This window comes from Haliotis rufescens, unplaced genomic scaffold, assembly GCF_023055435.1.
Source record: "Haliotis rufescens isolate VD_foot unplaced genomic scaffold, xgHalRufe1.0.p SCAF_7, whole genome shotgun sequence".
Lineage (NCBI taxonomy): Eukaryota > Metazoa > Mollusca > Gastropoda > Lepetellida > Haliotidae > Haliotis > Haliotis rufescens.
In genome coordinates, this window is record NW_025964361.1 from 6,215,125 (window position 1) to 6,228,243 (window position 13,119).

Genomic DNA, 13,119 nt, shown 5'->3' on the forward strand with positions numbered 1-13,119 from the left:
AACTGTCCTTGTACAGTGATACTTGGGACCATAGAGATTGTAGAAACATGCTCACTGGACCTATCGACTTCTTACCGTCTAAAACACTTCCATCTTCAAGAGTGACTCTCAGTTTGACGTGTAAACGTGTACGTCTAAGATCTATATGATCACTTCCTCTGTTAGAGATAAGACATTCCACTGGGCTTGAGTCAGTGATGACGGAGATGGGGCGCACATTCACGTAGTAGTGTTACAATATGCTTGTTTGATACAGAGGCATTTCGAATAGATCTAAACTAGAAGGCAACGCCTCCGTAAAATCCTTTTCTGTTAAAACGGACATGTTTTAGTTGATAAATCTATCTTTCCTTCCGGCTGCAGGGGAGTTCTTGAACTAAAGAGATGGCCCTTCCATCTTATTCTGACAGTAGACTTTCTTAGTTTTGACGATCTTATCTCCAGCTTTCTTTTTTTGCGGAGCAGTGATTCTATCCACTACATCTTGTGTTTGTGACGTCACTTCCATTTTGGGAGTACTACTTCTCTCCTGCGACAAAGCCTTGTGTTTTGATAACATGGTATCATGTATGTTCCTATGTGTCTTCTCATGGAGGGTTGAATTGCCGTTCTTGTACGATTCTCAAAATACTGGATGAACTTCTTGGGATCTGCAAGGTACAGTTTTCCCTCCATTGTTGTAAGTCAAGGAAAGGATAGCGTCGTAAGAGAAGTGTAACGTTCGTGTCCTCCTTGAGAAATGAGTGGTGAACCTCGGTGGCACACTTAATGTAGATAGCGTCCGCCCAGAGAGCGGAAGAAGGTCCGGGGTTCGATCCCCGACAGCGTCATACCAAAAGACGTTAAAAGATGGTACTTGTTGTTACCATGTCTGACGCTCGGCATTAAAGGGCTAAAACAAGGACTGGTCGGCTCGGAGTCAGTATACTGTGTCTGAGAGGGGTATTCATGTTAAACTGCGGCATGGTATCTCAGTGAGCCAGCACTATAAATCGGCATCAGTACGAGCAGCCACGCACACACGCACGCAGCCACGCACGCACGCACGCACGCAGCCACGCACGCACGCACGCACGCACGCACACACACATACACACACACACACACACGCATGCACGTCGCTCAATTAGTGAAATAATCTGGGACGCGACGTCTTTCACAATCACGGACATGTACCACACTGGGTTGAATCGATAGTTGGGTCCAACCCGCAAGTCAACTCGTCTCAGCAACGGAATGCAACTATCTCCTACTTGAGAACTGTCGCACAGTGGTATCTCTATCTTTACACCATAGACTTGAACGCTGAATAACTGTTGCTGCCAAACCTGTTTTAGCTCGCATCGCGTACTTCCATGTATAGATATTCATCTTCGACATGGCTTCTAAACACAAAATAAAAACAAATATTGAAAAGTATTCCTTGTTAATTTCTTATATGGTACATTTTCTCTCTTCATATAAACTACGTCGTTATTTAATAATTATTTTCTTAATCACCCATTTTCACGATATGGCTGAAATATTGCCGATGTGACGTAAAGAATAAACTCACTCACTCACTAATCACCCTTTTTAAACAGTCTGATCAGTACGTCTTTATGATTAGGATGCTGTTACTTATGTGAAGCCCAAGTAATGATTTTCCTTCTGTAATTTACTCACCTTGAAGCGTGTATTTTCATCTGTCGTTATCTTCATTCCCACTCACGGTTGCAGTGTACCTACTCCGCATAACACACCACGCGTTTTTTGCCTACTTCTTATTTACTTAACCCATAAGGGTATTTTCCAACCACCGACCTTTGTACCAGCCCCACTCATTCCTATACTAACTCCGCGGCAGGAAAAGCCCTTTGTTCTCAACATGTTTTCGCGCAGATTCTTCTTAGTTCAGCAAAACGCATGAGCACAGAAATCATTTGAACGTTTTTCATATATTTCGTATTCAAAGTGTTGAGGATTTTACTACCTTCCAATTGTATAGTTTTCAACTTTGATTTTTGCAAGTTATCTTCTGATGCATTGGTCGGTTTTCGAATTCTCTTTTATTCGGGACTGGTCATGTATTTGAAAAGAAATAGGGGAGGAGTTGTCATAGGACTGTATGATAATTTGCTGACCTCCCCCATTTTATGTAACATCTTTCGTCTCACGCAATCTTGGTATGCTATCTAACGTGGGACACACTTTTCATATACATATCGATGATATGAGGCATTTTGCCAGGGCCAACATGGAGACGGTCATATCACGTGGTGTAACAACCACACCCGTATTACACCCCCTTCCGGGCTGATAAGGCTTGTCACATGTGACGTTGTCACATGAGCTCAGCCACATATTGATTTTAGTACATGTAATGCCCTGTTGTAGGAGGTTGCATCTTACATCCTGGCAAGAAGACGAACCTCACAGCCCTCTTCAACATGTTCAACTGACGAAATGTGAGCATTTATTGATAAATATATGTTTACTTGTGTATATGTATATGACATATCTGTCTAGTTAATACTACCGGGAAAGCAAAACTGTCCAAAGCCCCAGAAAGAAAAAGCACTTCCTGGTTCGAACAACGTCCCTCTTTTTTCAACTAGCCTTTCATTCAGGATGAAAAAATGTGGGGTGTATGACACAGCCCACCCCTATAGTTCTGTATTAAATGACCAGTTCCTTATTGGAGTCTATGGATTGTCTCATAAGAAAAGTCACAAGGCCGAATAAATCCAAATGATAAGATTTCAACAAGGTCACAAGCCATTGACAAGAATAGGGGATTGAACCGTTTTACAATCGTTTTTTTACAATGCCATGTCACTGTGTTACAACGATGATCTAACTTTGTCATGTCACTGTGTTAGAAATGTGTTCTAACCTTGTCATGTCACTGTGTTACAATTGCGTTCTTACCTTGTCGTGTCATTGAGTTTCAACAATGAACAAACCTTGCCATGGCTGGTGTTACAATTATGTTCTGTCCTTGTCATGACACTGTGTTACACCATGATCTAAGCTTGTCATGTCACTGTGTTACAATCATGTTCTAGCGTTGTCATGGTACTGTATTACAACCATGTTCTAACATTGTAATGTCACTGTGTTACAATCATGTTTTAGCCTTGTCATTGCTTTGTGTAACAACCATGTTCTAACCTTGTCATGGCACTGTGTTACAACCATATTCTAACATTGTCATAGCTCTGTGTTACAACCATGTTCTATCCTTGTCATGGCACTGTGTTACAACCATGTCCTATCCTTGCCATTGCACTGTGTTACGATCATGCTCTATCCTTGTCATGGCACTGTGTTACAACCATATTCTAACATTGTCATAGCTCTGTGTTACAACCACCTTCTATCCTTGTCATGGCTCTGTGTTACAACCATGTCCTATCCTTGTCATAGCTCTGTGTTACAACCATGTTCTAACCTTGTGATGGTACTGTATTACAACCATGTTCTAACATTGTCGTGGCACTGTGTTACAACCATGTTCTATCCTTGTCATGGCACTGTGTTACAACCATGTTCTATCTTTGTCATGGCTCTGTGTTACAACCATGTTCTAACCTTGTGATGGTACTGTATTACAACCATGTTCTAACATTGTCGTGGCACTGTGTTACAACCGTGTTCTAGCCTTGTCATGGTTCTGTGTTACAAGTATTTTATGAACTTGTCATGGCTCTGTGTTACAACCCAGTTCTATCCTTGTCATGGCTCTGTGTTACAACCATGTTCTATCCTTATCATGGCACTGTGTTACAACCATGTTCTCTCATTGTCATGGTTCTGTGTTACAAGTATGTTCTGAACTTGTCATGGCTCTTTGTTACAACTATGTTCTGAACTTGTCATGGCTCTGTGTTACAACCATGTCCTATCCTTGCCATTGCACTGTGTTACGATCATGCTCTATCCTTGTCATGGCACTGTATTACAACCATATTCTATCCCTGCCATTGCACTGTGTTACTATCAAGCTCTATCCCTGTCATGGCACTGTGATACAACCATGTTTTATCCTTGTCATAGCTCTGTGTTACAACCATGTTCTATCCTAGTGATGGCACTGTGTTACAACCATGTTATAAACTTGTCATGGCTCTGTGTTACAATCATGTTCTATCCTTGTCATGGCTCTGTGTTACAGCCATGTTCTATCCTTGTCATGGCACTGTGTAACAACCATGTTCTAAACTTGTCATGGCTCTGTGTTACAACCATGTTCTATCCTTCTCATGGCACTGTGTTACAACCATATTCTAATCCTGCCATTTCACTGTGCTACGATCATTTTCTATACTTGTTATGGCACTAAGTAACAACCATGTTATATCCTTGTCATGGTACTGAGTAACAACCATGTTATAACCTTGTCATGGCACTGTTACCACCATGTGCTATCCTTGCCATGTCACTGTGTTATGGTCATGTTCTAGCCTTATCATGGCTCTGTGTTACAACCATGTTCTAAACTAGTCATGGCTCTGTGTTTCAACCATGTTCTAACCCTGTCATGGCACTGTGTTACAACTATGTTCTATCCTTGTAATGGTATTGTATTACAACAATGTTCTATCTTGTCATGGCTCTGTGTTACAACGATGTTCTAACCTTGTCATGGCACTGTGTTACAAGTATGTTCTAACCTTGTCATGCCACTATGTTACAGCCATGTTCTATCCTTGTCATGGCTCTGTGTTACAACCATAGTATACCCTTGTCATGGCTCTGTGTTACAACCATAGTATACCCTTGTCATGGCTCTTTGTTACAACCATGTTCTATTCTTATCATGGCTCTGTTACCACCATGTTCTATTCTTATCATGGCTCTGTGTTACAACCATGTTATATCCTTTTCATGGCTCTCTGTTACAGCCATGTCCTATCCTTGTCATGGCTCTGTGTTACAACCATAGTATACCCTTGTCATGGCTCTGTGTTACAACCATGTTCTATTCTTATCATGGCTCTGTGTTACAACCATGTTCTAACCTTGTCATGGATCGGTGTTCGACAATGTTCTAAACTTGTCATGGCACTGTGTTACAACCATGTTCTTATCTTGTCATGGCTCTGTGTTACAACGATGATCTAACCTTGTCATGGCACTGTGTTACAATCATGTTCTATCCTTGTCATGGCACTGAGTAACAACCATGTTATAACCTTGTAATGTCACTGTGTTACAATCATGTTCTAGTTCTAACATTGTCATAGCTCTGTGTTACAACCATGTTCTATCCTTGTCATGGCTCTCTGTTACAGCCATGTTCTATCCTTATCATGGCTATGTGTTACAACCATATTCTATCCTTGTCATGGCTCTGTGTTAAAACCATGTTCTATCCTTGTCATGGTTCTGTGTTACAACCATATTTTATCCTTGTCATGGCTCTGTGTTACAACCATGTTCTATCCTTGTCATGGCTCTGCGTTACATCTATGTTCTGAACTGGTTATGGCTCTATGTTACAAGTATTTTATGAACTTGTCATGGCTCTGTGTTACAACCCAGTTCTATCCTTGTCATGGCTCTGTGTTACAACCATGTTCTATCCTTATCATGGCACTGTGTTACAATCATGTTCTCTCATTGTCATGGCTCTGTGTTACAAGTATGTTCTGAACTTGTCATGGCTCTTTGTTACAACTATGTTCTATCCTTGTCATGGCTCTCTGTTACAGCCGTGTTCTATCCTTATCATGGTTCTGTGTTACAACCATATTTGATCCTTGTCATGGCTCTGTGTTACAACCATGTTCTATCCTTGTCATGGCACTGTGTTACAACCATATTATATCCTTTTCATGGCTCTCTGTTACAGCCATGTTCTATCCTTGTCATGGCTCTGTGTTACAACCATGTTCTATCCTTATCATGGCTCTGTATTACAACCATATTCTATCCCTGCCATTGCACTGTGTTACTATCATGCTCTATCCCTGTCATGGCACTGTGATACAACCATGTTTTATCATTGTCATAGCTCTGTGTTACAACCATGTTCTATCCTTGTGATGGCACTGTGTTACAACCATGTTATAAACTTGTCATGGCTCTGTGTTACAATCATGTTCTATCCTTGTCATGGCTCTGTGTTACAATCATGTTCTATCCTTGTCATGGCACTGTGTTACAACCATGTTCTATCTTTGTCATCGCTCTGTGTTACAACCATGTTCTAACCTTGTGATGGTACTGTATTACAACCATGTTCTAACATTGTCGTGGCACTGTGTTACAACCGTGTTCTAGCCTTGTCATGGCTCTGTGTTACAACCATGTTTCATCCTTGTCATGGCTCTGCGTTACAACTATGTTCTGAACTGGTTATGGCTCTGTGTTACAAGTATTTTATGAACTTGTCATGGCTCTATGTTACAACCCAGTTCTATCCTTGTCATGGCTCTGTGTTACAACCATGTTCTATCCATATCATGGCACTGTGTTACAATCATGTTCTCTCATTGTCATGGCTCTGTGTTACACGTATGTTCTGAACTTGTCATGGCTCTTTGTTACAACTATGTTCTGAACTTGTCATGGCTCTGTGTTACAACCATGTTCTATCCTTATCATGGCTCTGTATTACAACCATATTCTATCCCTGCCATTGCACTGTGTTACTATCATGCTCTATCCCTGTCATGGCACTGAGTAACAACCATGTTATAACCTTGTAATGTCACTGTGTTACAATCATGTTCTAGTTCTAACATTGTCATAGCTCTGTGTTACAACCATGTTCTATCCTTGTCATGGCTCTCTGTTACAGCCATGTTCTATCCTTATCATGGCTCTGTGTTACAACCATGTTCTATCCTTGTCATGGCTTTATGTTACAACCATGTTCTATCCTTATCATGGCTTTGTGTTACAACCATGTTCTATCCTTATCATGGCTATGTGTTACAACCATGTTCTATCCTTGTCATGGCTCTGTGTTACAACCATGTTCTATCCTTTTAATTGCTCTGTGTTACAACCATAGTATATCCTTGTCATGGCTCTGGGTTAAAACCATGTTCTATTCTTGTCATGGTTCTGTGTTACAACCATATTTGATCCTTGTCATGGCGCTGTGTTACAACCATGTTCTATCCTTGTCATAGCTCAGTGTTACAACCATGTTCTCTCATTGTCACTACAGTGTGTTACAACCATGATTTATCATTGTCATAGCACTGTGTTACAATCATGTTCTGAACTTGTCATGGCTCAGTGTTACAACCATGTTCTATCCTTGTCATGGTTCTGTGTTACAACCATATTCTATCCTTGTCATGGCACTGAGTAACAACCATGTTATAACCTTGTCATGGCACTGTTACCACCATGTTCTATCCTTGCCATGTCACTGTGTTATGGTCATGTTCTAGACATGTCATGGCTCTGTTTTACAACCATGTTCTAAACTAGTCATGGCACTGTGTTACAACCATGTTCTATCCTTGTGATGGTACTGTATTACAACCATGTTCTATCTTGCCATGGCTCTGTGTTACAACAATGTTCTTATCTTGTCATGGCTCTGTGTTACAAAGACGTTCTAACCTTGTCATGGCACTGTGTTACAACCATATTCTAATCTTGTCGTGGCACTGTGTTACAACCATATTATAATCTTGTCGTGGCACTGTGTTACAACCATATTCTAATCTTGTCGTGGCACTGTGCAACAACCATATTCTATTCTTGTCATGGCACTGTGTTACAACCATATTCTAATCTTGTCGTGGCACTGTGTTACAACCATATTCTAATCTTGTCATGGCACTGTGTTACAACCATGTTCTAACCTTGTCATGGCTCTGCGTTACAACCATGTTCTATCCTTGTCGTGGCACTATGTTACAACCATGTTCTATCCTTGTCATGGCACTGTGTTACAACCATGTTCTAACCTTGCCATGGCTCTGTGTTACAACAATGTTCTAACCTTGTCATGGCACTGTGTTACAACCATATTCTAATCTTGTCGTGGCACTGTGTTACAACCATATTCTAATCTTGTCATGGCACTGTGTAAGAACCATATTCTATTCTTGTAATGGCACTGTGTTACAATCATTTTCTAATCTTGTCGTGGCACTGTGTTACAACCAAATTCTAATCTTGTCATGGCACTGTGTTACAACCATATTCTAATCTTGTCGTGGCACTGTGTTACAACCATATTCTAATCTTGTCTTGGCACTGTGTTACAACCATGTTCTAACCTTGTGATGGCTCTGCGTTACAACCATGTTCTATCCTTGTCGTGGCACTATGTTACAACCATGTTCTATCCTTGTCATGGCACTGTGTTACAACCATGTTCTAACCTTGTCATGGCACTTTGTTACAACCATGTTCTATCCTTGTCATGGCTCTGTGTTACAACCATGTTCTATCCTTCTCATGGCACTGTGCTACAACCATATTCTAATCCTGCCATTTCACTGTTACGATCATTTTCTATACTTGTTATGGCACTAAGTAACAACCATGTCATATCCTTGTCATGGCACTGAGTAACAACCATGTTATAACCTTGTCATGGCACTTTTACCACCATGTTCTATCCTTGCCATGTCACTGTGTTATGGTCATGTTCTAGCCTTGTCATGGCTCTGTGTTACAACCATGTTCTAAACTAGTCATGGCACTGTGTTACAACCATGTTCTATCCTTGTGATGGTACTGTATTACAACCATGTTCTATCTTGTCATGGCTCTGTGTTACAACAATGTTCTTATCTTGTCATGGCTCTGTGTTACAACGATGTTCTAACCTTGTCATGGCACTGTGTTACAATCATGTTCTAACCTTGTCGACCATGTTCAAGCCTTGTCATGGCTCTGTGTTACAATCATGTTCTAACCTTGACGACCATGTTCAAGCCTTGTCATGGCTCTGTGTTGCAACCATATTCTAATCTTGTCGTGGCACTGTGTTACAACTATATTCTAATCTTGCCATGACACTGTGTTACAACCATATTCTAACCTTGTCGTGGCACTGTGTTACAACCATATTCTAATCTTGTCGTGGCACTGTGTTACAACCATATTCTAATCTTGTCGTGGCACTGTGTAAGAACCATATTCTATTCTTGTCATGGCACTGTGTTACAACCATATTCTAATCTTGTCTTGGCACTGTGTTACAACCATATTCTAATCTTGTCATGGCACTGTGTTACAACCATGTTCTAACCTTGTCATGGCTCTGCGTTACAACCATGTTCTATCCTTGTCATGGCACTTTGTTACAATCATGTTCTATTCTGTCATGGCACTGTGTTACAACCATGTTCTAACCTTGTCATGGCACTTTGTTACAACCATGTTCTATCCTTGTCATGGCTCTGTGTTACAACCATGTTCTATCCTTCTCATGGCACTGTGTTACAACCATATTCTAATCCTGCCATTTCACTGTGTTACGATCATTTTCTATACTTGTTATGGCACTAAGTAACAACCATGTTATATCCTTATCATGGTACTGAGTAACAACCATGTTATAACCTTGTCATGGCACTGTTACCACCATGTTCTATCCTTGCCATGTCACTGTGTTATGGTCATGTTCTAGCCTTGTCATGGCTCTGTGTTACAACCATGTTCTAAACTAGTCATTGCACTGTGTTACAACCATGTTCTATCCTTGTGATGGTACTGTATTACAACCATGTTCTATCTTGTCATGGCTCTGTGTTACAACAATGTTCTTATCTTGTCATGTCTCTGTGTTTCAACGATGTTCTTACCTTGTCATGGCACTGTGTTACAATCATGTTCTAACCTTGTCGACCATGTTCAAGCCTTGTCATGGCTCTTTGTTACAACCATATTCTAATCTTGTCGTGGCACTGTGTTACAACCATATTCTAACCTTGTCGTGGCACTGTGTTACAACCATATTCTAATCTTGTCGCGGCACTGTGTTACAACCATGTTCTAATCTTGTCGTGGCACTGTGTAACAGCCATATTCTATTCTTGTCATGGCACTGTGTTACAACTATATTCTAATCTTGCCATGACACTGTGTTACAACCATATTCTAACCTTGTCGTGGCACTGTGTTACAACCATATTCTAATCTTGTTGTGGCACTGTGTTACAACCATATTCTAATCTTGTCGTGGCACTGTGTAACAACCATATTCTATTCTTGTTATGGCACTGTGTTACAACTTTATTCTAATCTTGCCATGACACTGTGTTACAACCATATTCTAACCTTGTCGTGGCACTGTGTTACAACCATATTTTAATCTTGTCGTGGCACTGAGTAACAACCATGTTATAACCTTGTCATGGCACTGTTACCACCATGTTCTATCCTTGCCATGTCACTGTGTTATGGTCATGTTCTAGCCTTTTCATGGCTCTGTTTTACAACCATGTTCTAAACTATTCATGGCACTGTGTTACAACGATGTTCTAACCTTGTCATGGCACTGTGTTACAATCATGTTCTAACCTTGTCGACCATGTTCAAGCCTTGTCATGGCTCTGTGTTACAATCATGTTCTAACCTTGTCGACCATGTTCAAGCCTTGTCATGACTCTGTGTTACAACCATATTCTAATCTTGTCGTGGCACTGTGTTACAACTATATTCTAATCTTGCCATGACACTGTGTTACAACCATATTCTAACCTTGTCGTGGCACTGTGTTACAATCATATTATAATCTTGTCGTGGCACTGTGTTACAACTATATTCTAATCTTGTCGTGGCACTGTGTAACAACCATATTCTATTCTTGTCATGGCACTGTGTTACAACCATATTCTAATCTTGTCGTGGCACTGTGTTACAACCATATTCTAATCTTGTCATGGCACTGTGTTACAACCATGTTCTAACCTTGTCATGGCTCTGCGTTACAACCATGTTCTATCCTTGTCGTTGCACTATGTTACAACCATGTTCTATCCCTGTCATGGCACTGTGTTACAACCATGTTCTAACCTTGTCATGGCTCTGTGTTACAACCATGTTCTAACCTTGTCATGGCACTTTGTTACAACCATGTTCTATCCTTGTCATGGCTCTGTGTTACAACCATGTTCTATCCTTCTCATGGCACTGTGTTACAACCATATTCTAATCCTGCCATTTCACTGTGTTACGATCATTTTCTATACTTGTTATGGCACTAAGTAACAACCATGTTATATCCTTGTCATGGCACTGAGTAACAACCATGTTATAACCTTGTCATGGCACTGTTACCACCATGTTCTATCCTTGCCATGTCACTGTGTTATGGTCATGTTCTAGCCTTGTCATGGCTCTGTGTTACAACCATGTTCTAAACTAGTCATGGCACTGTGTTACAACCATGTTCTATCCTTGTGATGGTACTGTATTACAACCATGTTCTAAACTAGTCATGGCACTGTGTTACAACAATGTTCTTATCTTGTCATGGCTCTGTGTTTCAACGATGTTCTAACCTTGTCATGGCACTGTGTTACAATCATGTTCTAACCTTGTCGACCATGTTCAAGCCTTGTCATGGCTCTGTGTTACAACCATATTCTAATCTTGTCGTGGCACTGTGTTACAACTATATTCTAATCTTGCCATGACACTGTGTTACAACCATATTCTAACCTTGTCGTGGCACTGTGTTACAACCAGCATTCAGGTTTTCATATTAAACATGATTATAACCTATGTCCTTGGCAGTTTCTGAGGCATGCTTACCTCCAGAGGCATGGAACTTTATATTTACATGTTTCTTAACAAGTTTTTCTATGTCATGTGTCAAAGATCAAGGTGACCATTGAGGTAACTGTGAAATGTAAAACTCTGTATTATTCTTTCTCTTCAATATGGCTTCAAGATGTTTGACTCTAGGGGATATCCTACAACTGACTTATTTGACATGGACCTGACAATTCTTTCTATTTTTAGAAAAGTCAAAATCAATGTTAAGAGACATTTCACAAAAAAATGTGGTTATACTTTCTTAAAAAGTAGAAATGCATTTATTATTATACCTAGGATATACCGATATATCTTCTTTAGGAAGGGTCCTATCTGGTAAAACAATGATCAAAGTATGTAAAAATGTAAAAAGTCATGGATCAGGTTATTGTGAAACATTGTTATATCATTCATTGTCAGTTACTGTTACACTTTCATCGTACAATCCTGAGACTTGTCAATTGTTTGCTTCTAGATCAAGGTCAATGGATAAGTTTCATTGTAAGTGTTAGTACTTTGTCATTTTCTTTAAATATGTGTAGAATAATTGGAGACTAAATACCGTTGAGTAAGTCCATTTTCATGCATTAGCATGATCAGTGGTGAGATTATTTTTTTCATATTTGAGATAAAGAAATGGATGCTTGTGGGTTGTGCATGTATATATGATGGTCACACTGGCTAGTATGGTGGTTGACTAATAAGTTCCGAGCCTCACATTGCATGACAATGACATCTTTTGTTGTTAATATTACACAATGACATAGAGGTATATACACAAATTGTTTCACTCTGACCAGTCAGTCAAATAAGCCGAGGTCTGTAACATTTGAAAATGGACAAACTTTAAAAACGTGCAGTGATCAAGTACCTGCAGAAAATGAGCTTAAAAGGCAAGTAAACCCAACTTGCAGTGTTTAACTTCAGGTCATACTTAATAACAAATGCTGGACCAAACTTAAATTTGAAAAACAGAAACAGCGTAAAAACTGGTGATAAAAGATAATGTGCGAAATCATCTCTAAAACAACTGAGGTTAAGAGGGGTTCCCAATGTTTGACTCGCTGCGCAATTTCAACAATCAGGCTGGCACTCAGTCTGCGCAATTTCAACAATCAGGCCTGCACTCAGTCTGCGCAATTTCAACAATCAGACCGGCACTCAGGCCTCGCAATTGCGTTACGGGGCGTTTCCATTTGTTTCACCATTTGATTGCGTTCATTGTGTGGAATAGGAGGGCAGCAGGAGATTTATGCTACCCAAACAGGGGGTTATATTAGTCATAAAAACAACAAGTAATATACATTAATTGTTATTTTAACTATTCAGAATGTTTCGTGATCAAGAATGTACATGAATGTTATTTTTGTAGGTTTAACAGAAATAGCAACACTT

General features: G+C 40.1%; 1 protein-coding gene across 3 annotated transcripts in view; it reads left to right on the forward strand.

Annotated features, from left to right (window-relative positions):
• LOC124149648 (serine/threonine-protein phosphatase 6 regulatory ankyrin repeat subunit B-like) overlaps positions 1 to 13,119 on the forward strand; it is a 75,927-nt gene that overhangs the window by 39,260 nt on the left and 23,548 nt on the right. Inside the window, exon 1 of one of the 3 annotated variants that reach the window (XM_048388266.1) lies at positions 2,314 to 2,447. The exons of 1 other annotated variant lie outside the window; for it this stretch is intronic. The gene's annotated coding sequence lies outside the window, so the exon portion shown is untranslated. Of the gene's footprint in view, positions 1 to 2,313; positions 2,448 to 13,119 lie in introns of those variants that run through there. One more of the 3 variants, XM_046521375.2, reaches the window with a different exon arrangement.